Source organism: Chrysochloris asiatica, unplaced genomic scaffold, assembly GCF_000296735.1.
Source record: "Chrysochloris asiatica unplaced genomic scaffold, ChrAsi1.0 scaffold00128, whole genome shotgun sequence".
NCBI lineage: Eukaryota > Metazoa > Chordata > Mammalia > Afrosoricida > Chrysochloridae > Chrysochloris > Chrysochloris asiatica.
This window is the reverse complement of record NW_006408646.1, coordinates 8,383,469-8,402,575: the sequence shown is the minus strand read 5'-3', so window position 1 is coordinate 8,402,575 and position 19,107 is coordinate 8,383,469. Positions and strand designations below refer to the sequence as shown.

General features: G+C 41.8%; 1 protein-coding gene across 1 annotated transcript in view; it reads right to left on the bottom strand.

Moving 5' to 3' along the window:
* Window positions 1-19,107, bottom strand: part of RNF185 (ring finger protein 185) — a 39,473-nt gene that overhangs the window by 16,856 nt on the left and 3,510 nt on the right. The window contains exon 2 of the mRNA XM_006869265.1: window positions 7,860-7,870. The gene's annotated coding sequence lies outside the window, so the exon portion shown is untranslated. The remainder of the gene's footprint in view (window positions 1-7,859; window positions 7,871-19,107) is intronic.

Here is a 19,107-nt window from a genome sequence, read left to right as displayed (position 1 = left end):
CACTCACCATCACTTTTTCACTCAGTTACATCATTTTACGTGATGTCCCAGAAGGGCAGTTGGCTGCCAGCAGCATCAGTGCCTTGTTAGAACTTCTCCCGCCTGGTATTTCCTCCTTTCTACACAACCACCAACTCTTGTCTTCTTTAGAATGGACCTTTGTGGCCAAGGACCCTTATTTGTTGTTCCAGCTACAGTACCTCAAACACCCAACTGCAGTATGTTTCCTTGTTTAAAAACATATCCACCTTTAAGATTTACATGTACAGGTGTGGAAAGACAACGATCAAAGAAATGTTGGGCTCACCTTAACATTACTAAGAGTGGGAACCAGCTCCCAAGCAATAGGAGCCCCCAGCAGCACCACCACCACTAACTGGGTACTCTCATCTCCAAGCACAGGTGCTCAGCAGTTTCTAAAGTGAATTACTCATTTACACAAAACACAGGATGGCTAAATGTGTGGAATAACGCTATGAATCAGGCAAACCTGGAATGCTGGACTTTCTACAGGAATAATAACCCAGATTCCTCAAAAAATAAGTAGCATGACAGTACAGACTCTGCAGGAAGTTAGAGACTGCGACTAGAGACTCGGGAGACAGAACAACCATTTTCAGCAGGATGATCTCCTTGGAACTATTTGCTGAGTAACAAAAATTGGATGTTGCTTGGATATTAAGAAAGTCATTAATTTTGGTGGGTATGATGACACTGTGCAATTTTTTTTTTTTTTTAAAGAAGGGAAATTTCTTAACATAATTAAGGCCATATCTACAAAACCAACAGTGAGCATCACTCTCAATGATAAGAAACTGAAGCCACTACCCTTGCAAAAGGAACCAGACAAGGATGCCTTTTATCACCACTCCTATTTAATACAGTGCTGGGAGTCTTCACCAGGAAGAAAATGAAATCAAAGGCATCCAAATTGGCAAAGAAGAAGTAAAACTCTTTCTATTTGCAGATGAGACAATACCATACATAGAAAATCCCCCAAACTCAGCAATACAATTATTGGAATTCATTGAAACATTCAGCAAAGCAGCAGGGTACAAGATTAACATACAAGCCTCAGTTGGATTCTTTCACAATTATAAAGAGAACTCTCAAAACGAAATCAAGAAAACAGTATCATTAACAATAGCCACCAAAAAGATGAAATAACTAGGAACACATCTAAACATAAAAACAAGATCTACACAAAGAAAACTACAAAGCACTATGAGAAACCAAGAGACCTACAAAAACGGTAGAACATATCATGCTCATGAATAGCAAGACTTCACATTGTATTCATGTCAGCACTACCTAATCCAATCTATAAATATAATGCATCCCAGTCCAGATTCCTAAATCATTTTTTTTTTTAATTGTGAATTGAGTGATAGTTTACAAGGGAGAATATTAGTTTACACCATCGTTTCATTGCAATGACTACAAACTCCTCCATGCATCATCATTCAACAGTATATGCTTCCATTCCTTTTTTTTTTTTTTTCCTTTTCTTTTCTTTTTTTGGAGGATGGGGTGGGGTGGAGAGATGTATACAAAAACACTCAGAAATATATAATAATTTAAACAACCAAAGGGCACATTCTTCAAGTCTGCCTTCTAGCCGTGCCAGCACTCAGTCCCTCTCTTTCCATGAGTCTGGAGTCCTCAGCTGCTCCCTCTCTCCATGCCCTCATCTCTGCCTCCATCTCTAGTGTCACTGCTTCTCTGGATAGGGTTCAGCATTCCGCTTGTGTTCTTCTCCCTTTATGGTCCTAGAATCCTCTGTTTCTGGACTGTAAGATTAATGTTACAAAACTTCTACCTTTACAGTTTTTGACAGTCGTGATTAGTCATGATAACAATTACTCACTATTGAAGCAAAAGAATCTTATCCCCATCTCTTTTAACCAGACCCATCTAGGTAACATGAAAACTAAGTGGGGACTCTACCTTCCCCTGCACACTCTTAAACTAAACTCCCTCTTGAAAACTTGTAAGCCAGTCACTTCGTGCATTTATCACCCCCTCATTTTAGATAGCCAATGTCTAAGTTCCCCGTCCCTATCTACCCTGCATATGAGCTACTACATCCAAATTTAGGTCAAGTTCATCAAATTGTAGCAATTTACACTTGTTTCCTGTATCAAATTTTTTCTTTTTACTGTTCCTCTAGTCGAATTCTAATTATCAAGCCATCGAGGCTAGTTCAAATGAGTGCTATCCACAAGTTTGGGTGTTCTTGTGTGTCTTCCCTCACTTCATATCAGCTGGATGTTTCATTCAGCTCTAACCCTCTGTGGCTATGTCATTATCCATGGGCTCAGGAGTCCCCAGGTCTCACCACACTTTGGACTAACCAGCCCTTCCTCTTTTCTCTCTCATCTCCAGGTTAACAGGAGTCTATGGAGCATGGTTGAATTCAGCTCATTTCTCATTGCTGCCTTTCCCCCTCTTTCACTCACCAGTAGACCAATGTGGTCACCAGCAAGTTTACATGCCTGCTCATGTGTTCCCTTTGAGTTTCAGTCTTGAAGGTAGGTTTGTCCTGAAGGGACTTGATTGCTTGCCTTGATGACTTCCCGGTGAATAACTTGCTTATTCTTGTAGTAGCCAATAATACTGCCATTTTTGTTTTGAGTTTTTCCTGGTGATCTTTCTTTGAAGATGTATCTTCTGTTGCTCTAGCTGTTCCAGGCTGGTGTGCAATGTTGCTTTTTTTTAAATCCACACTTGTTAGAGAGCGATACTTCAATATTTATGGAAATAAAGGAAAGGTGTTTGGGATTTACTTTTAAAAAAGGTCAGGTTGTAGAAGAGTTTGTACATGAACTTATTCAGATAAAAACAAAGTACGTAAATAGGTATAAACATATACATGCAAGGAAAATATCTAAAATGCACACACTAAACTTTCAACAGTTAATTCTAGGGTTATGGCTACTGGGAGACTTTGGCTTCTTACATTTTTGTTGTTGCTGTTAGGTGTCCTTGAGTCGGTACTGACTCATAGTGACCCTATGCACAACGTTAACAAACACTGCCCAATCCTGGGCCAAGCTCACAATCATTGCTACGTTTGAGCCCATTGATGCTGCCACTGTGCCAATCTATCTTGTTGGGGGTCTTCCTATTTTTCTCCAACCCCCCACTTTATGAAACATGATACCCTTCTCCAGTGACTGGTCCCTCATGACCAAATGTTCCAAGTATGAAAGATGAATATTGGCCACCCTGGCTTCCAAGGAGCACTCTGGCTGTACTTCTTCCAACACAGATCTATTTGTTCTTTCTTTTGGCAGTCCATGGTACTTTTAATATTCTCCTCCAACACCATAACTCAAATGCATCAATTCTCCTACAGTCTTCCTTATTCACTATTTAACTTTCACACACATATGAAGTTATTGAAAATACCATGGCTTGGGTCAGGCACACCTTAGTTCTCAAACTGACATCTTTGCCCAATGCAATATGTCGTTTGATTTCTTGACTACTGCTTCCCTGGGTGCTGATGGTTGATACAAGCAAAATGAAGTCACTGACAGCTTCAATCTTTTCTCCACTTATATGGATGTTATTTATTGGTCCAATAGTGAGGATTTTTGTTTTCTTTACAGTGAGGAGCAACCCATACCGAAGGCTGTGGTCTTTGGTCTTCATCAATAAGCATTTTAAGTCCTGTTGGCTTCCAGCAAGCAAAGTTGTATCATCTGTATATCACAGGTTGTTAATGAGCCTTCCTCCAATCCTAATGCCACGTTTTTCTTCATTATTATCCAGCTTCTCTGATTATTTGTTCAGCATACAGATTGAGTAAGTATGCTGAAAGAATACAACCCTGGTGCACACCTTTCCTAATTTTAAACCATTCGGTGCGCCCTTGTTCTGTTTGAACAACTGCCTCTTGGTCTATGTACAGGTTCGTCATGAGCACAATTATGTTCCAGAATACTCATACTTCACAATGCTGTCCAGAGCTTGTCATGATCCACACAATCAAAAGGCTTTGTGTAGTCAATAAAGCACAAATAAACATCTTTCTGGTATTCTCTGCTTTCAGTCAAGATACATCTGACATCAGCAATGATAACCCTCATTCCACATCCTCTTCTGAAACTGGCTTGAACCTTTGGAAGTTCTCTGTCAATGTATGGTTGCAGCGGTTACTATATTACCTTCAGTGAAACTCTACTTGCATGGGATATCAATGATATTGTCCGATGATTTCCACATTCTGTTGAGTCACCTCTCTTTGGAATGGGTACAAATATGGATCTCTTCCAGTTAGTTGGCCAGGTAATTGTCTTCTAAATTTCTTGGCATAGATGAGTGAATGTCTCAAGTACCACATCACTTCGCTGAAATATTTCAATTTGTATTCCATCAATTCCCAGTTCCTTGTTCTTTGCCAATGACTTCAACGTACCCTGGACTTCTTCCTTCAGTATCATTGGCTCTTAATCATATATACCTCTTGAAATGGTTGAACATCGACCATTTCTTTTTGGTACAGTGACTGTGTGTATTCTCTCCATCTTCTTTTGATGCATTCTTTCAGTATTTTGCTCATAGAATTCTTCAATACTGCAAGTTGAAGTTTGAATTTTTTCTTGTACCTCATGACTGCTCTTGATAAGTTCTTTTTTATGATGAATACGATGCCATTCCTCTTCAATCTGTCATTCCCAGCATAGTGAACCACGTGATTATCAGATTCAAAATGGCCAATACCAGTCCATTTCAGCTCACTAATGCCTAGAATACTGATGTTTACACTATTTCCTTTATGTCAATTCCCAATTTTCCTATATTCATACTTTGTACAGTCCATGTTCCTATTATTAATGGATTTTTACAGCTGTTTCTCTTCGTTTTGAGTTATGCCTCATCAGCATAATGAAGGTCCCAAGAGCTTTACTCCATTAGTGTCATCATGGTCAACTCTACTTTAAGGAGGCAGCTCTTCCCCAGTCACATTTTGAGTGCCTTCCGACCTGAGGGGCTCATTTTCCGGCACCATCTGACAATATTCTAGTGTTCTTCATCATGTTTCAATATTCAATAATCTGGTGCTGACAGTGTTTTATCCTCTTTAAAAACGTATCGGGCTATGAGCCGCAAAGTCAGCAGTTCGAAACTAGCAGCTGCTCTGCAGAACAAAGATGAGGCTTTCTGCTCCCATAAAGATTTACAGCCTTGGAAACCCTGTTCAGGGTTGCTATGGGTCAGAACCAACTCGATGGCACTTAACAACAACAACAACAAAAAGAAGCCTTGGCGGCGTAATGCTTAAGTGCTCAGCTGCTAACAGACAGGTTAGTGGTTTGAATCTACCAGTCCTATTGGAAACTCTATGGGGCAGCTCTATTCTATTTTAATAGGGTTTCTGTAAGTTGATATCAACTTGATGGCAATGGGTTTTCTCTTTTAATGTTTTGCAATAAGCAGGTACTACTTTTACAAGTAGTACCAGGGGTGGGTGGGTGCTGTGGGTTAATGTGCTGGACTGCAAAGTTGTTTTGAACCACAAGGTTGGTGGTTCAAGCTCACCAGCCGCTCCTAGGAAGCCTTATGCAGGGTCGCTATGGATTCGAACTAACTTGATGGAACTTAACAACAACAAACTTTAACAAGAATATTTTTTAAAATTCACAGAACATATATGTCACATTTGTCTTTAACAATAATAAATATAAATACTAGAAAAATGTGGAAGAACATAGCAAATTGTTAATAGCATCTCTGTAATAAGGAACCCTGGTGACACAGTGGGTAATAAGCATTGGACTGCTAAACAAAAGGTTGGTGGTTCAAATCCATCAGTCATTCCACGAGAGAAAGATGAGGTAGTCTGCTTCCATAAAGATTACAGCCTTGAAAACCCTATAGGGCAGTTCTTCTCTTTCCTATAGTGTTGCTCAGAGTTGAAATTGATTTGAAAGCAATGGGTTTGGTTGTTTGGAATCTCTGTACTGGCAGGGTAATGACTTGGACTTTTTTGTTTATTTTGTTGTTGTTGTTGTGTGCCATCAAGTTGATTCTCACTCACAGTGACACTGCATATGGTTTCCAAGAGCAGCTGGTAGGTTTCAACTGCCGACCTCATGGTTATCATACAGCACCATACCAGGATCCCTCACTATGTTTAATTACTTGTATTTTTACATGTATTATTTTTGAAATCAGGCAAAAAAACAATGTTTTAAAAAGTCTTCCCCTAGGGTTCCAATCTTCCTCAATCCTGTAAAGCTTTGAGTTTAGGTCCTGACCCACCATTGACTAGCCATTTGTCGCTGTGTGTGCCTGCTTTGATGGCTTGAATCTCTGTTCTCCTGTCTCTTACAGAGCTAATAAGGAGGCCCCATCTAGACAGCGGGATTGTTGTTGCTGCAGAGGTGCTCACATATGCCACTTCCCCTGGTCTGCTGCCCTCCCTGCTCCCTGTACCCTCCAAAGTTCTACACAGCCAGCCCCCACTCCTACACAACAGGCAAGAAGGGACAAGTGGCATAGTAACAGACCAGCTTAGAATTTTCAGGGAGTGGCAGCTTTGCAGCAGCAGACTAGTAGTTGGAGGCCAGGCATTGGGACAGGCCTGCTTTCTAATGTGCACATCTCAGCTCTCAGCAGACTACTAAATACATCACTCCTATGCTAATTCCTAATAGACTGACCATGTGGCCTCCGCCATAGCCCTAATACCTCATCCTAATAGACAAGTATCTCAGTGAGTGGGTGTTGGTATGTGTGACTTTGGCCAACACCCTGTCTCAGCTCACAAACCTCTCTTTGTAATATCCTACTGGGCCTTGGAGTAGGATGTCCATCCCTGGAGCCTCCTAGTCTCACCTCCTCCTGACCTCCATTACCACACCAGGGTGGCAGGACATTTCCAGGAATTGTCACTGAGCACCTGCAAGACCACAGAATGGTGCCATAGCCTCTAGGACCCAGCATGGTTATGACAGAGGATAGAGGATCCTGAATAGCCTGGTGGCTCAGTTACGGGGTAGAGCAATAGGAAAGCATCCCCTGAGTATACCTGAGCCACTGTCCTTAAAAAAAATCTTTCCTGATCTTTGTGGGGCCAACAGACTTTAGTTTAGCCACCATACAGAACTGGTTTTGTATCCCCTTTCCTACCCTTAGCATTCTTCACTCATGACCTGAATCTACTTTTCTGATTTTCAAAGCACATTCACATCTATCATCACTTCTGGTCCTCATTTTATAGATGAGGACAACAGGACAGGGAGGGTAGAGAACTTGCTCAAGGCAATGCCACCAAGCAGTGCCAAATACAGACTTCCCAATGTGACAGCCAATGCTCTTTCCACTGTCACATGCTACCCTTTACACACTTAGCTTTACAAAATTAAGCACCTGGTCTTGGTTTTCCCTCAAAGTGTTTGTGTAATGCTATACTTTTTATTATCTTTGAAGTGAGCAGAGAAAAATCATCATTCATCCAACTAATAGTTCCCCAGTACCAACAACATTGAAAGCCTGGTATTACCAACTGTGTGTGAAGGTGGGAGAAGGGTCACAAAGAAGAGCAAGACCAAATTAAGGTCCTGGAGTCTAGAACAAGAGCTAAGCAAGGCATAGGTATAATTGTAATAATTCATAGCAAAGGGACCCATCAAAATTACCTATCATTTTGCTTGTTTTTCTTGAACAAAGGCACTCTCTCAGACAGGTGGTTCCCAGTCCCCCTCAGTAATTTAAACATAGACCGGGATAGAGCCCTAAGATTGTATATTTTTAAAATAAATGGCCCCACTTCCATCACAGATGATCCTCTGATGAATAGAACATTTAGAACAGAGAGAACTCTACCAAAACCAGAAAGTAATACCCACACAGCACAGTTCTTGGGAGAAACAGACTTCAGGACCAGAAATTCAGATTATATGACCTCAGCTACAGTGCCCAGGGACCACAGGGAAGTCTGACAATCATATCAACATGGGAGGTGGGAGGTTATTAGTCTGCTGAAATCTCAGACCAGTCAGTACTTGGTCAAAATGGAAAAAGCTGACCATTTGCATTCACACCTAGTTTGAAAAATATTCCCAAATTTGAGATGACCAGAGAGATACCTGTGATGCTAGACTATGGCACATTTGCAATCCTATGTCCCCTTAGAAATGCCAAGTCTGTCAGTGGAAGCTGACTGACCCAGAGTCCTCGCTCCTATTACCTTCCCAGAGCTGGCCTTGAATCCACTTACCCTGACCCACCTCACAGGAACTGAGTAAGGAAGACAACCCAAGAGCTAACTGCAGGAAGCTCTGGGGAACTCAACCTCATGAGGAAGTATCTTTGAAGTACTACTGAGTACTACAAAGATGCAGGTATACACAATCTGCCTTTTCTGACCCTGTAACTCTAAAATGTCCAGGAGCAGGGTGCACAGAGCACCTAGAAATGTAGATATTAGTTATAAAGATTACAAATTTAGGTGATAAAAACCAGTACGGTCTGAAAGGGGGTTTGGCTGAATTCTTGTTCCTGTAGGCACATGCTTGTTCACACGGGAGCTTTCTGTAGGAATCTTGGCATGCCTGAGGCTGCTTGTAGCTCCCGGGGCTGTTGCTGGACCACATAAAGGTGACACTTGCATTCCGAGAATGTCTACATCACATTCACGGAAGGTTAGAGCAGGAAATCTGAGTAACTAGATTGGAACTTGGAACATACAAAAACCAGTCTCTAAAATTGTAGTCTAAGTGGCACTGAAGCTCCTAGACTAGCTCACAGAAGACCAAGGCTTCAGGCTTCAGGTCAGAAAGACAGAGGAGGTGAAGACGGCCAGCCTCCTTTCCTTGGAACTGTGCTGGTCCCTTTCTCTGGTTTCCATAGCTACTCAACCAAACCCCACCCCCCACTCTCCTCTGGAGCCATCAGACACTCTAGACATTCAGAACAGAAAAAGTTTCAGTCTAAAGTGAGACTCAAACAAGTAAATCAACAAGGACCCCAGTGTAATGGGTACTGACAGAGGTGTGAACAGTGTGCATGAAGATGGGATTCTGGGGAGAATATAAACACAGTGCCCAATGACAAGTAGACAGTTCAATTCATGGTGCAGAGTACAGTGTGTCTGAAACCCAACGCACATATGGAAGTGGTGGGACAGCCAGTGCTGGGGCAGAGGCAGAGGAAAGGTAAAGGCCAGTGAAGAGTCCATGTGCCATATGCCATTAAAGGATGCTTAGATTCCTGCGGCCCTTCAGTCCTGGTCTGCCTGGCCAGCCCTAGCCTACAAGGGCCCCTAACTCAGACTCAATGCTTCCAAAGGTCGCCATGACTCCAAGTTTTCTTTTTCTCCCCCATTCAGTAACCATTCTCTGGTCAAGTAAACTGATACATGCATGGCAATAAAAAATTATACACAATCTAGTTTCTCTATATTTAAAATGTTCTTATCTTTGTTTTAAAGTAATTGCTGATTGTTTTTTTTTTAGAAAGCACAGTAATAAGGGGCGATATTCATTATTTTTTTTAGTCAACTTGTTATTAAGTCCCCTTCCCCTCCCCGACTTCCACCACACACACACAAACATGCACTTTCCACTTTGTCCATAGTGAGTACAATTTGTTCATAGTGTTACTATTTTAATACTCAGAAAAGTATAAGGAAAATGTTAAAGGTCTCATACCTTCAGATCTCAGTAGGGAACAAAAGGAAAGCAATCTGATTAAAGAAATTCACTCTAATGTACAAATGATCTTGAGTATAATTCTTAAAGATTATGTTGTGCTGCTGGTAAGTATCGACGAGTCAGTTCCAATTCACAGCAACTTTATATAAAATTTCAGAGGAGCAGCTGATGGGTTTGAACAACCAACCTTGCATTTTTCAGTCTAGTGCTTCTACTACAGCACCACACCTGGGATCCTCTGAGGTTATAACATCATAAATGTTTATTGATTTCTTTTTAATCCCTTTGAGTGGCAAACAGTTTATGCTCGACTGCTAACCTAAAGATTAGAGATTGGAACTTATTCATCAGTAACTTGGAGGAAAGGTCTGGAGATCTGATTCCATTAAGATTACAACCAAGAGAACAAACAAGATGGCAGAGACAGTAGACATGCAGTGACGAGCTCCGTCAGCAACAACAAAGAATACCAGACCAAGCAGGCTCAGGGGATGGTCCCAGAACTCTGAACCACATATAAAGGAATATTTAGAAAGTTGGAAGGCTTACAGCCTGTGGAATTTGTAGCAGAAGCAAGGAATCCATTGCTTTCTAATCCAAGGTGCTCAGCTGCTTCCTAAGCAGCCATCTTGGGCAAGACCGAACAGGGAAAGGATCAGAGCAGCCATGGATACCTGACAGAACCGAGGAGATAAAGGTGTGGACATTATTTTTCCCTATCTATTTATTGGCCTCTTGCTGTCTGCGCACCTCCATTCTGGTGACTAGAAGGGGTGCCTGAGCAAGTGCACACCCCAGCCCACCTCCAGAGAGTTCTATTACATATGCGCACATAGCTCCTCAAAATTTAAAGGGACAGTTTGCATTTAAAACTAAACGACAGCACACAATGACCACAGCCAGCCATGTACTGTTTATCACTAGGAAAAAGGCCTAAACGGAGGTTGTGGAGCAGGACAGGCAGACTGAAAAGTAAACAGGCCAAAAATTAAATCTTGAGTTATGTCATAATGACCAACAGTGGCATCTTGAAATTTCTCAGGAAGAAGAGTGAAAGGGGAAGCCCATCTCCTGATCACATCTACTTGGAGGCAATCAGAAAACATAAAAACCACCAAAACACATACTCAATTAAGTGTTAAAGCCACAGCTAACTACTGAATATGCCCAAAAAACAGAATCAGATGACCATATCAGCACATGTCCAGAAAAGAGATAAAGAGACTGAGGCAAATGAGCTGGAGGTAGACCTACACTCCATACTGGAAGATGGGCAGGCTTTGGAAACGACTGAAAAAATTCAGAAAAATTATTGTAAAATTTATCAAAACACTTTACAATGGAGTTGAGAAAAATAAGGAAGAAGTCAGAAAAGTGCCACAGGGAGAATCAAATAAGACAGATACAGCATTGTAAACAATTCAAAATCTATAGAAAGAGGTCCAAATGGTTAATAATAGAGTATCAGAAATGGACAATACACTGAAAGGTCAAAGGAGTAGAATTGAAGAGATGGAAGCCAGAACTAATGAGCTGGCAGATAACTCTCTCAATACTACTAAGACAGAAGAACAAACAGAAAAAAGGATAAAAAATCTCAAGAAGGTCTAAGATTCATGTTGGACAACATGAATAGGAATAAATTAAGAATTATCAGCATTCCAGAACAGGAAGAATCATGTAAATCCATAAAGGAGATAGTTGAAACAATTCTGGAAGAAAACTTCCCTAACATCCTGAAAAGTGAAAAGATAAGCATTCAAGCAGCTCAATGAACCCCAGGAAGGGCAGACCCTAAATGAAAATCACCAAGACATATAATAATCAAGCTCTCCAAAATCAAAAGACAGAATCCTGAAAGCAGCTAGGGAAAAGAGAAATGTAACATACAAAGGCAAGCAAATCAGATTAAGCTTGGATTTCTCAACAGAAACCATGCAGGCAAGAAGGCAATGGGGAGACATATATAAAACACTGAAAGAAAAAAACTGCCACCCAAGAATCCTTTACCCAGCAAAGCTGTCAATCAAATATGATGATGTAATCAAAACATTCCAGGACAAACAGAAGCTAAGGGATTTTGCCAAAGCCAACCCTGCGATGAAAAACATCCTAAAGGGGGTTCTGTGGACTGAGAACCAACAAGAATAGACAACAACCAGAGACGGATGTACGTGGCAGCATCACCCTGAATTCATTCGACAAATGGAAGAGTCGAGAACAGAATAAAACTGTAAGAACAAATTCAGAGGATCTGGGAAGTCAGTCTATGATCAAAACAATTACATTGTGAAAGAAGGCAAACACAGACGAACAAAGATCCAGGTGGTGAGGTCAGGTAGATTACAGGATAAATCAGGCTGTCTTAAATGGAGGGAAAAGTTAATGGAATATAAGGTAACCACAATGGTGGTGTTGGGGTGAGGGTTTTAGGGGGAAGTGGAGAGAGGCGACGGTAGAGCACAGGGTAAGGGCAAATACATCATAGTTCGGGTATTGGGGAGTGCAATACAAGAAGGGAGAGGACAAAGTAGGGGAACACTGAGACAAGTTTGCATGGGCTAAGTGGGACAGAGGTAAATAGTGATGCATGCTCAACCTTAGAACAACAGGGCTCTGCAATACAAGGCATAGTTTGAAGAGGGAAAATAATACTAAGATGCTTGACTATCTTATGAATATTGGTTCCCTTTGCCTACTATTGTAAAATAGACACTTGAGTGGGATAGAAAGGAGTGTCGGGAAAAATGATTACAGAAAACTTGGAAGCCTGTCTTCAGCCTATAACTGACTGGAATACCTAAAAGGGGTTCTAGAACTTACCCAGTGAAATAGGCTTCTTGCGGAGCCTTTGCAGAGTATAGGACCTTAGATGGAATCCTGAGTCTCATCCAGAACCTTCTGAGTTGGGACATCCCTTCTAGAAAGCACAAGCAGACCAGCCTGGAACAGCTAGAGCAACAGAAGATGCATCTTTAAAGAAAGATCACCAGAAAAAAACCTAAACAAAAATGGCAGTATTATTGTCTACTACAAGAATAAGCAAGTTATTCACCAGGAAGTCATCAAGGCAAGCAATCAAGTCCCTTCAGGACAAAATCCCCTCCAAGACTGAAACTCAAAGGGAACACATGAGCAGGCATGTAAGCTTGCTGGCGACCACACTGGTCTACTGGTGAGTGGAAGAGGGGGAAAGGCATCAATGAAGAAATGAGCTGAGTTCAACCACAGTCAACAGACTCCCGTTTACCTGGAGATGAGAGAGAGAAGAGGAAGGGCTGGTTGGGCCCAAGTGTGGGGAGACTTGGGGATTCCTGAGCCCATGGACACAGACATAGTCACAGAGGGCTAGAGCTGAGAGTGAAGTGAGGGGAGATGCACAAGAACACCCAAACTTGCAGATACTACCCATTTGATCTAGCCTCGATGACTTGATAATCAGAACTCGACTAGAGGAAGATTAAAAAAATTTTTTGGATAAAAGAAACAAGGGTAAATTGCTACAATTTGATGAACCTGACCTATACTCATGGAGGTAGTAATTCTAAATACCAACAGAGAGGGAAGGGGTCTTCATATCAAGTATCAATGCTATCCCCCTCTGTACACAGGGTAGATAAGGACAGGCAACTTGGACATTGGCTACCTAAAATGAGGGGGTGATAAAGACAAGAAGTGACTGGCTTACAAGGTTTCAAGGGGGAGCTTAGTTTAACAGTGTGTGGGGAAAGAAAGAGTCCCCGCTGAATAGTTTTCATCTTGTCTAGATGGGTCTGGTTAAAAGAGACAGGGATAAGATTCTTATAATTCAGTACTGAGTAATTGTTATCATGACTAATTGCGACTGTCATAATTGTAACAGTATCAGTTTTATAACATAAACACGAGAGTGGTTAATCTTCCAGTCCAGAAACAGAGGACCCTAGGACCATCAAGTGAGAAGAGCACAAGCGGAATGAGAGACCTTATCCAGGGAAGCAGCGAAACCAGGGATAGAGGCAGACATGGGGACATGGAAAGAGGGAGGAGCTGAGGACTCTAGATTCATGGAAAAAGAGGGACTAAGAAGAGCTGGCAGCCAGGAGGCAGACTTGCAGAATGTGCCCTTTGGTAGTGTAAATTATTATATATGCCTGAGTGTTTTTTTGTTTTTTTAAAAAAAGCTAAAGTGAATAGAGAGAAACACTGTTAACTGATGGTACATGGAGGGGATTATAATCATTGTAATCAAACAAGGGGTATGATTTGTTGAATGTAAAACTGATGATCTGCCCTGAAACTTTTACTCAGTCCACAATAAAAACCTTAAGTAAAAAGATTACAACCAAGAAAACTAAGAGACAGTTCTATTCTGTAACACATTGGCTAGCCATGAGTTAGAATTACCTCAACAACAACTAATAACTCATTCATAGGGCTCAAAATTCAAAAGGTAAAAAACAATAGACTAAAAGTCTCTCTTCCATCCTTAACAACCAGCCAACCCACTACCCACCTTGGAGACCAATGAGCCTACATTGTATCTTTAGGATAAATTTGAGAAATAGAACTGCTTACAGGGCATTTTTATCTTTAACTTTAATTGCTGTTGTTAAGTGCTGAGTTGAATCAGTTTCCAAGGAGAGGCTGGTGAGTTTGAAACGCCAACCTTGTGGTTCAAACTGACCTTGCAGTCCTGCACTTATCCTACAGCACCACACCAAGACTCCTTATTGTTGCTAGGTGCCACTGAGTTGGTATTGACTCATAGCGACTGTATGCACAACAGAATGAAGCACTGCCCGGTCCTGCACCAACCTCATAAACATTGCTACGTTTGAGCCCATTGCTGTTGCCACTGTGCCAATCCATCTAGTTGGTGGTCTTCCTCTTTTTCTCCAATTCACCACTTTACCAAGTATGATATCCTTCTTCAGGGACTGGTCCCTTATGGCAATATGTGTGAAGTATGAAAGATGAAGTCTGGCCATCGTGGCTTCCAAGGAGCATTCTGGCTGTACTTCTTCCAACACAGATTGGTTTGCTCTTTTGGTAGTCCATGGTACTTTTAACATTCTCCTCCAACACCATAACTCAAATGCATCAATTCATCTATAATTTTCCTATTCACTGTCCAACTTTCACACGTATATGAGGTTATTGAAAATACCATGGCTTGGGTCAGGCACACCTTAGTCCTCAAGCTGACCTCTTTGCTCTTCAACACTTTCAAAAGGTCTTGTGCAGCAGACTTTTATAATGCCAAATCATCTATAAAGAATACCTATGAGAACCTGTTTCCTCAAGACCTTTCCAATGACATGTATGTTTTAAAACAAGAAAGTGAGAAATATAGCACAATTTTTGGCAGTGTGGGAAAAATAATTTAAATCCATGAATTAGTTATTGAGACCCACTGTATTCTACATACAACAATTTCCAAGTATCACAAATATCTGAATGGAGATTCTAGGGTAAGCTGTTCTTATCTTTCACATAATCTTCACTTCCACTATTTCTGAATTACCAGGTTTTTCAGTTTGCTGCTTTAAGCTTCAATGGTTTTTCTGAAAGATTACCAAGTTTCATAAGAAAGGGGAAAATGTGATTTGGGCTAGCACTGGCTTGAACTTTCAAGAGTCACTGAAGAGCACATCTGAAAAACAACTGGGAGAGTGGATATTAAAACGGTCAGATGCTATAGAGAATACCATGGGGTCAGCATGGTGACTGGTCCCAGAGGGGTACTGCCAGTCATTTCCACAGAAGCAGACTCAGTGACCATGGAAGTACTGTTTCTGATCGTTGTGCACTTTAAAAATGCCATGATAGCATCAGAAGTCTTCTAACTTCACAAGGCAGAGAAAGAATAATCCTAAACATCAGCCCAAAGTTGATTCCTATAAGGAATCCAAACTTTTATCCTTCCCACAGCACTCTCTCAATAATTCATTGCAATGGCCACAGAACTCAAAGACAACACTCATGATTTGGGATTTTATTAGGGAAGAAACAGGTTACAATTCAGGATGAAGAATGACTTAGGATACAAATTCTTTGGTCAAGTCTCAGCTATGACTACAGGCAGGCCTCACTCTTAGTCAATTGGGCTGGCCTGGCCTGGCCTGGCCTCTGCCTTGATCAGACAAGTGTTATAAAGCTCTTTGTTGTTGTTGTTGTGAAGTGCCATCGAGTTGGTTCCAACCCAGAGCAACCCTGTGTAAGGTTTCCAAGGAGCAGTTGGTGAGCTTGAACCACCAACCTTTCAGTTCAAACAGCTTTTCAGTCTGGCGCATTAACCCACAGCACTACACCAAAGCTCTTTAGTTCTGTCAAAAAGTACCTGAGGGTACCTCACTTCACCAGGAAGCCTCCTGCACTGTCTCCTGCTGGACTCCTGGTTCTGCTGCTGCCTAGTCTCTGCCACGTTTGCTGCTGCTTCTTACACCATTTCTGGTATAAAAGCTCTCTGTCTCCTGGGTTTAAGGAGGTTCTCAGTACAGGAACCTGTAGTCCATAGGGTGCACTCTACTACCATCTTTTATTCTTGGTAGTTGTGAGGTCCCCCCTTTCCGATTCTACAGTGGCTGACAAGTGAGATGACAAATCTAACCAATCTTCTCATTAGAGTTCCATATGACTTATTTGCATGGTCCCACTACCAGAAGAAGGAGCTCTGGTAGCGTAGTGGTTACAAATCGGGCTGTGAGCTGCAAGGCCAGCAGTTCGAAACTACCAGCTGTTCCACAGGAGAAAAACGAGGCTTTCTGCTCCCATAAAGATCTACAGTCTCTGAAATGTTATATAGGGCTGTTATAAAGCAACAGAAAGGAGCTCTGGTAGCGTAGTGGTTATGAGTCAGGCTGCGGGAAAAAGATGAGGCTTTCTGCTCCTGTAAAGATTTACAGCCTTGGAAACCCTCTGCAGGGTTGCTATGAGTTGGAACTGACTCCATAGCACACCACCACCAACACCAACACCACCACCACCATGAAGCGACTCAATGATAGTGGACAAGAACATGCTGAAGCTACTTCCATAAAGATTGACAGCATTGGAAACTCTATGAGACAGTCCTACTCTGTCCGATAGGGTTGCTAGGACTCAGAATTGACAACAAATGGTTTTGGTTAAGAACATCCTTAAGAGTCCCTCAGCAGTGCATTACGTTAATGTTCTTGGCTGCTAACCTAATGGTTGAAGGTTCAGGTTCATCCAGGGGTGCTTTTGAAGAAAGATCTGGTCATCAACTTCTGAAAAATCATCCATGGAAACCCTATGGAGCACAGTTCTATCAAGGGGTCACCATGAGTTGCAATGGTAAACAGTCGAAGGACAAGCTGAGTGCCTGTTATTCACATTGTCTACACAAATCTTACTGATTAATTGAATAGATAAATGGTTAGGTTAATGACTACTCTGCAACCTTAGACTACTTACAGAAGCAGCTGTGGAAAATATGGAGATAGGTCTATTAAAATGTTAATAGAAAATAAATAAACAAAACACACAGGATACAGAAATGTGTACACTGAATGATTCCAACCATAAAAAAATGACCCATGGAGGAGATCCAGGCAGCCAACAAACATGAAGAAATGTTCACGATCACTAGCTATTGTTGTTGTTAAAAGTACCGTGGAGTTGGTTACAGCTCATAGTGACCCTGCACAGGGTTTCCGGGGCTATAAATCGTCATGGGAGCAGAAAGCCTCATCTTTCTCCAGTAGAACAGCTGGTAGTTTCGAACTGCCGACCTTGAGGTTATCAGCCCAATTCGTAACCACTACGCTACATGCAAATCAAAACAACAATGAGATATCATCTCACACCAGCAATAACAGCAAAGATCAAAAAAGTAGAGGACAATAAATGCTGGCAGAGATGTGGAGAGACTGAGACGTTCCTGGATTGCTGGTGGGATTGCAAAATGGTCCAACCTCTCTGGAAAGCAATATGGCGCTTCCTCAGAAGGTTGGAAATAGAAATACCTTATGATCCAGCAATTCCTCTACTTGGTATTTACCCACAAGAAATACGAGCCATGACACGAGTAGACAGATGCACACCAATGTTCATAGCAGCACTATTTACAATAGGAAAAAGATGGAGACAGCCAAAGTGCCCATCAGCTGAAGAATGGATAAACAAACTGTGGTACATACACACAATGGAATATTAGGCTACCTTGAAGAATAACAAGGAGGCTGCAAGCCACCGCATAACATGGATGAACCTTGAGGCCATTATGTTGAGTGAAATTAGTCAGTCACAAAAGGATACTGCATAGGACCACTACTGTAAAAGACTAAGAAAAAGAACCCATACTAAAGGGAAGCAGGGATTCTTTGCTGGCTACTGGGATTTAGGGGGTGAGGTGAGGGGAGGGAGGGGAAGGTGGACGACAGGGAAGGGAATATATACCAGATAGTTTGGGTGCTAGGGAGGGGGGCAATATACAAGAAGGGGGAGGGGAATGGAAGAACAAAGAGGATGGGAGAACAATTAGGCAGGTTTGCATGAGCTAACTGGAACAGAGGTAAATAATAATGTATGCACAACTTTGGAACAACAGGGCTCTGGGATACAGGGATTGAGACATGGTAGGAATGGGCAAAAGGGGGGAAATAACGTTAAGATTCTTGGTTGTCTTATGAATCTTGGTTTCCCTGGCATACCATTATAAAATAGACACTGGAGGGGGAGAGAAAGGAATAGCCAGAAATATCACCATAGAAAGCTTGTAAGTCCATCTTCCACCTATAACTGATTGGAATACCTAAAATGGGGCTACAACGTGCTCAGTGAAGGAGGCTTCCTATGGAGCCTCTGCATTACATAAGACCATAGGTGGAATCCTGAACAGCATCCAGAATCTTCAGAGGTGGGAAATTTCTACTTGAAAGGACAAACAGACCAGCCGGGAGCAGCTAGAAGAACAGAAGATACTTCTTGAAAGAAAAACCAACAGGAAAAATACAAAACAATATAGGCAGATCGACTGATTACTACAAGAACAAGCAAGTTGTTCACCCAGGAGACATCAAAGGAAGTGTTCAGGTCCCCTCAGAACAAACCCCCTTCCAAGACTAAGACTCAATAGGAATACATGGTCTGATTGGTGACCACGTTCATCACCAATAAGAGAAGTGAGGGAAAAACAGTAATGAAGCCGCAAGCTAAGCCCTACAACATTCAATAGACTCCTGTGAACCCGTGTGGAGACCTGCTTGGCCAGCAGTGTGGCAAGACCTGGGGACTCTTTGGCCCAGAGTCAGTGACAAAGCCACAGAGGACTAGAGTGGAGAGTGAAGCGTCCAGCTGATAAGAAGAGAGGGCATATATATATGCACAAGAACACCCACATTTGCAGATAATATCCACTTGACTGGATGATCAGAGTTCAACTAGAAGAACAAGGAAGAGGAAAAAAAGAGTAATCTGATACAATTTGATGAACTTG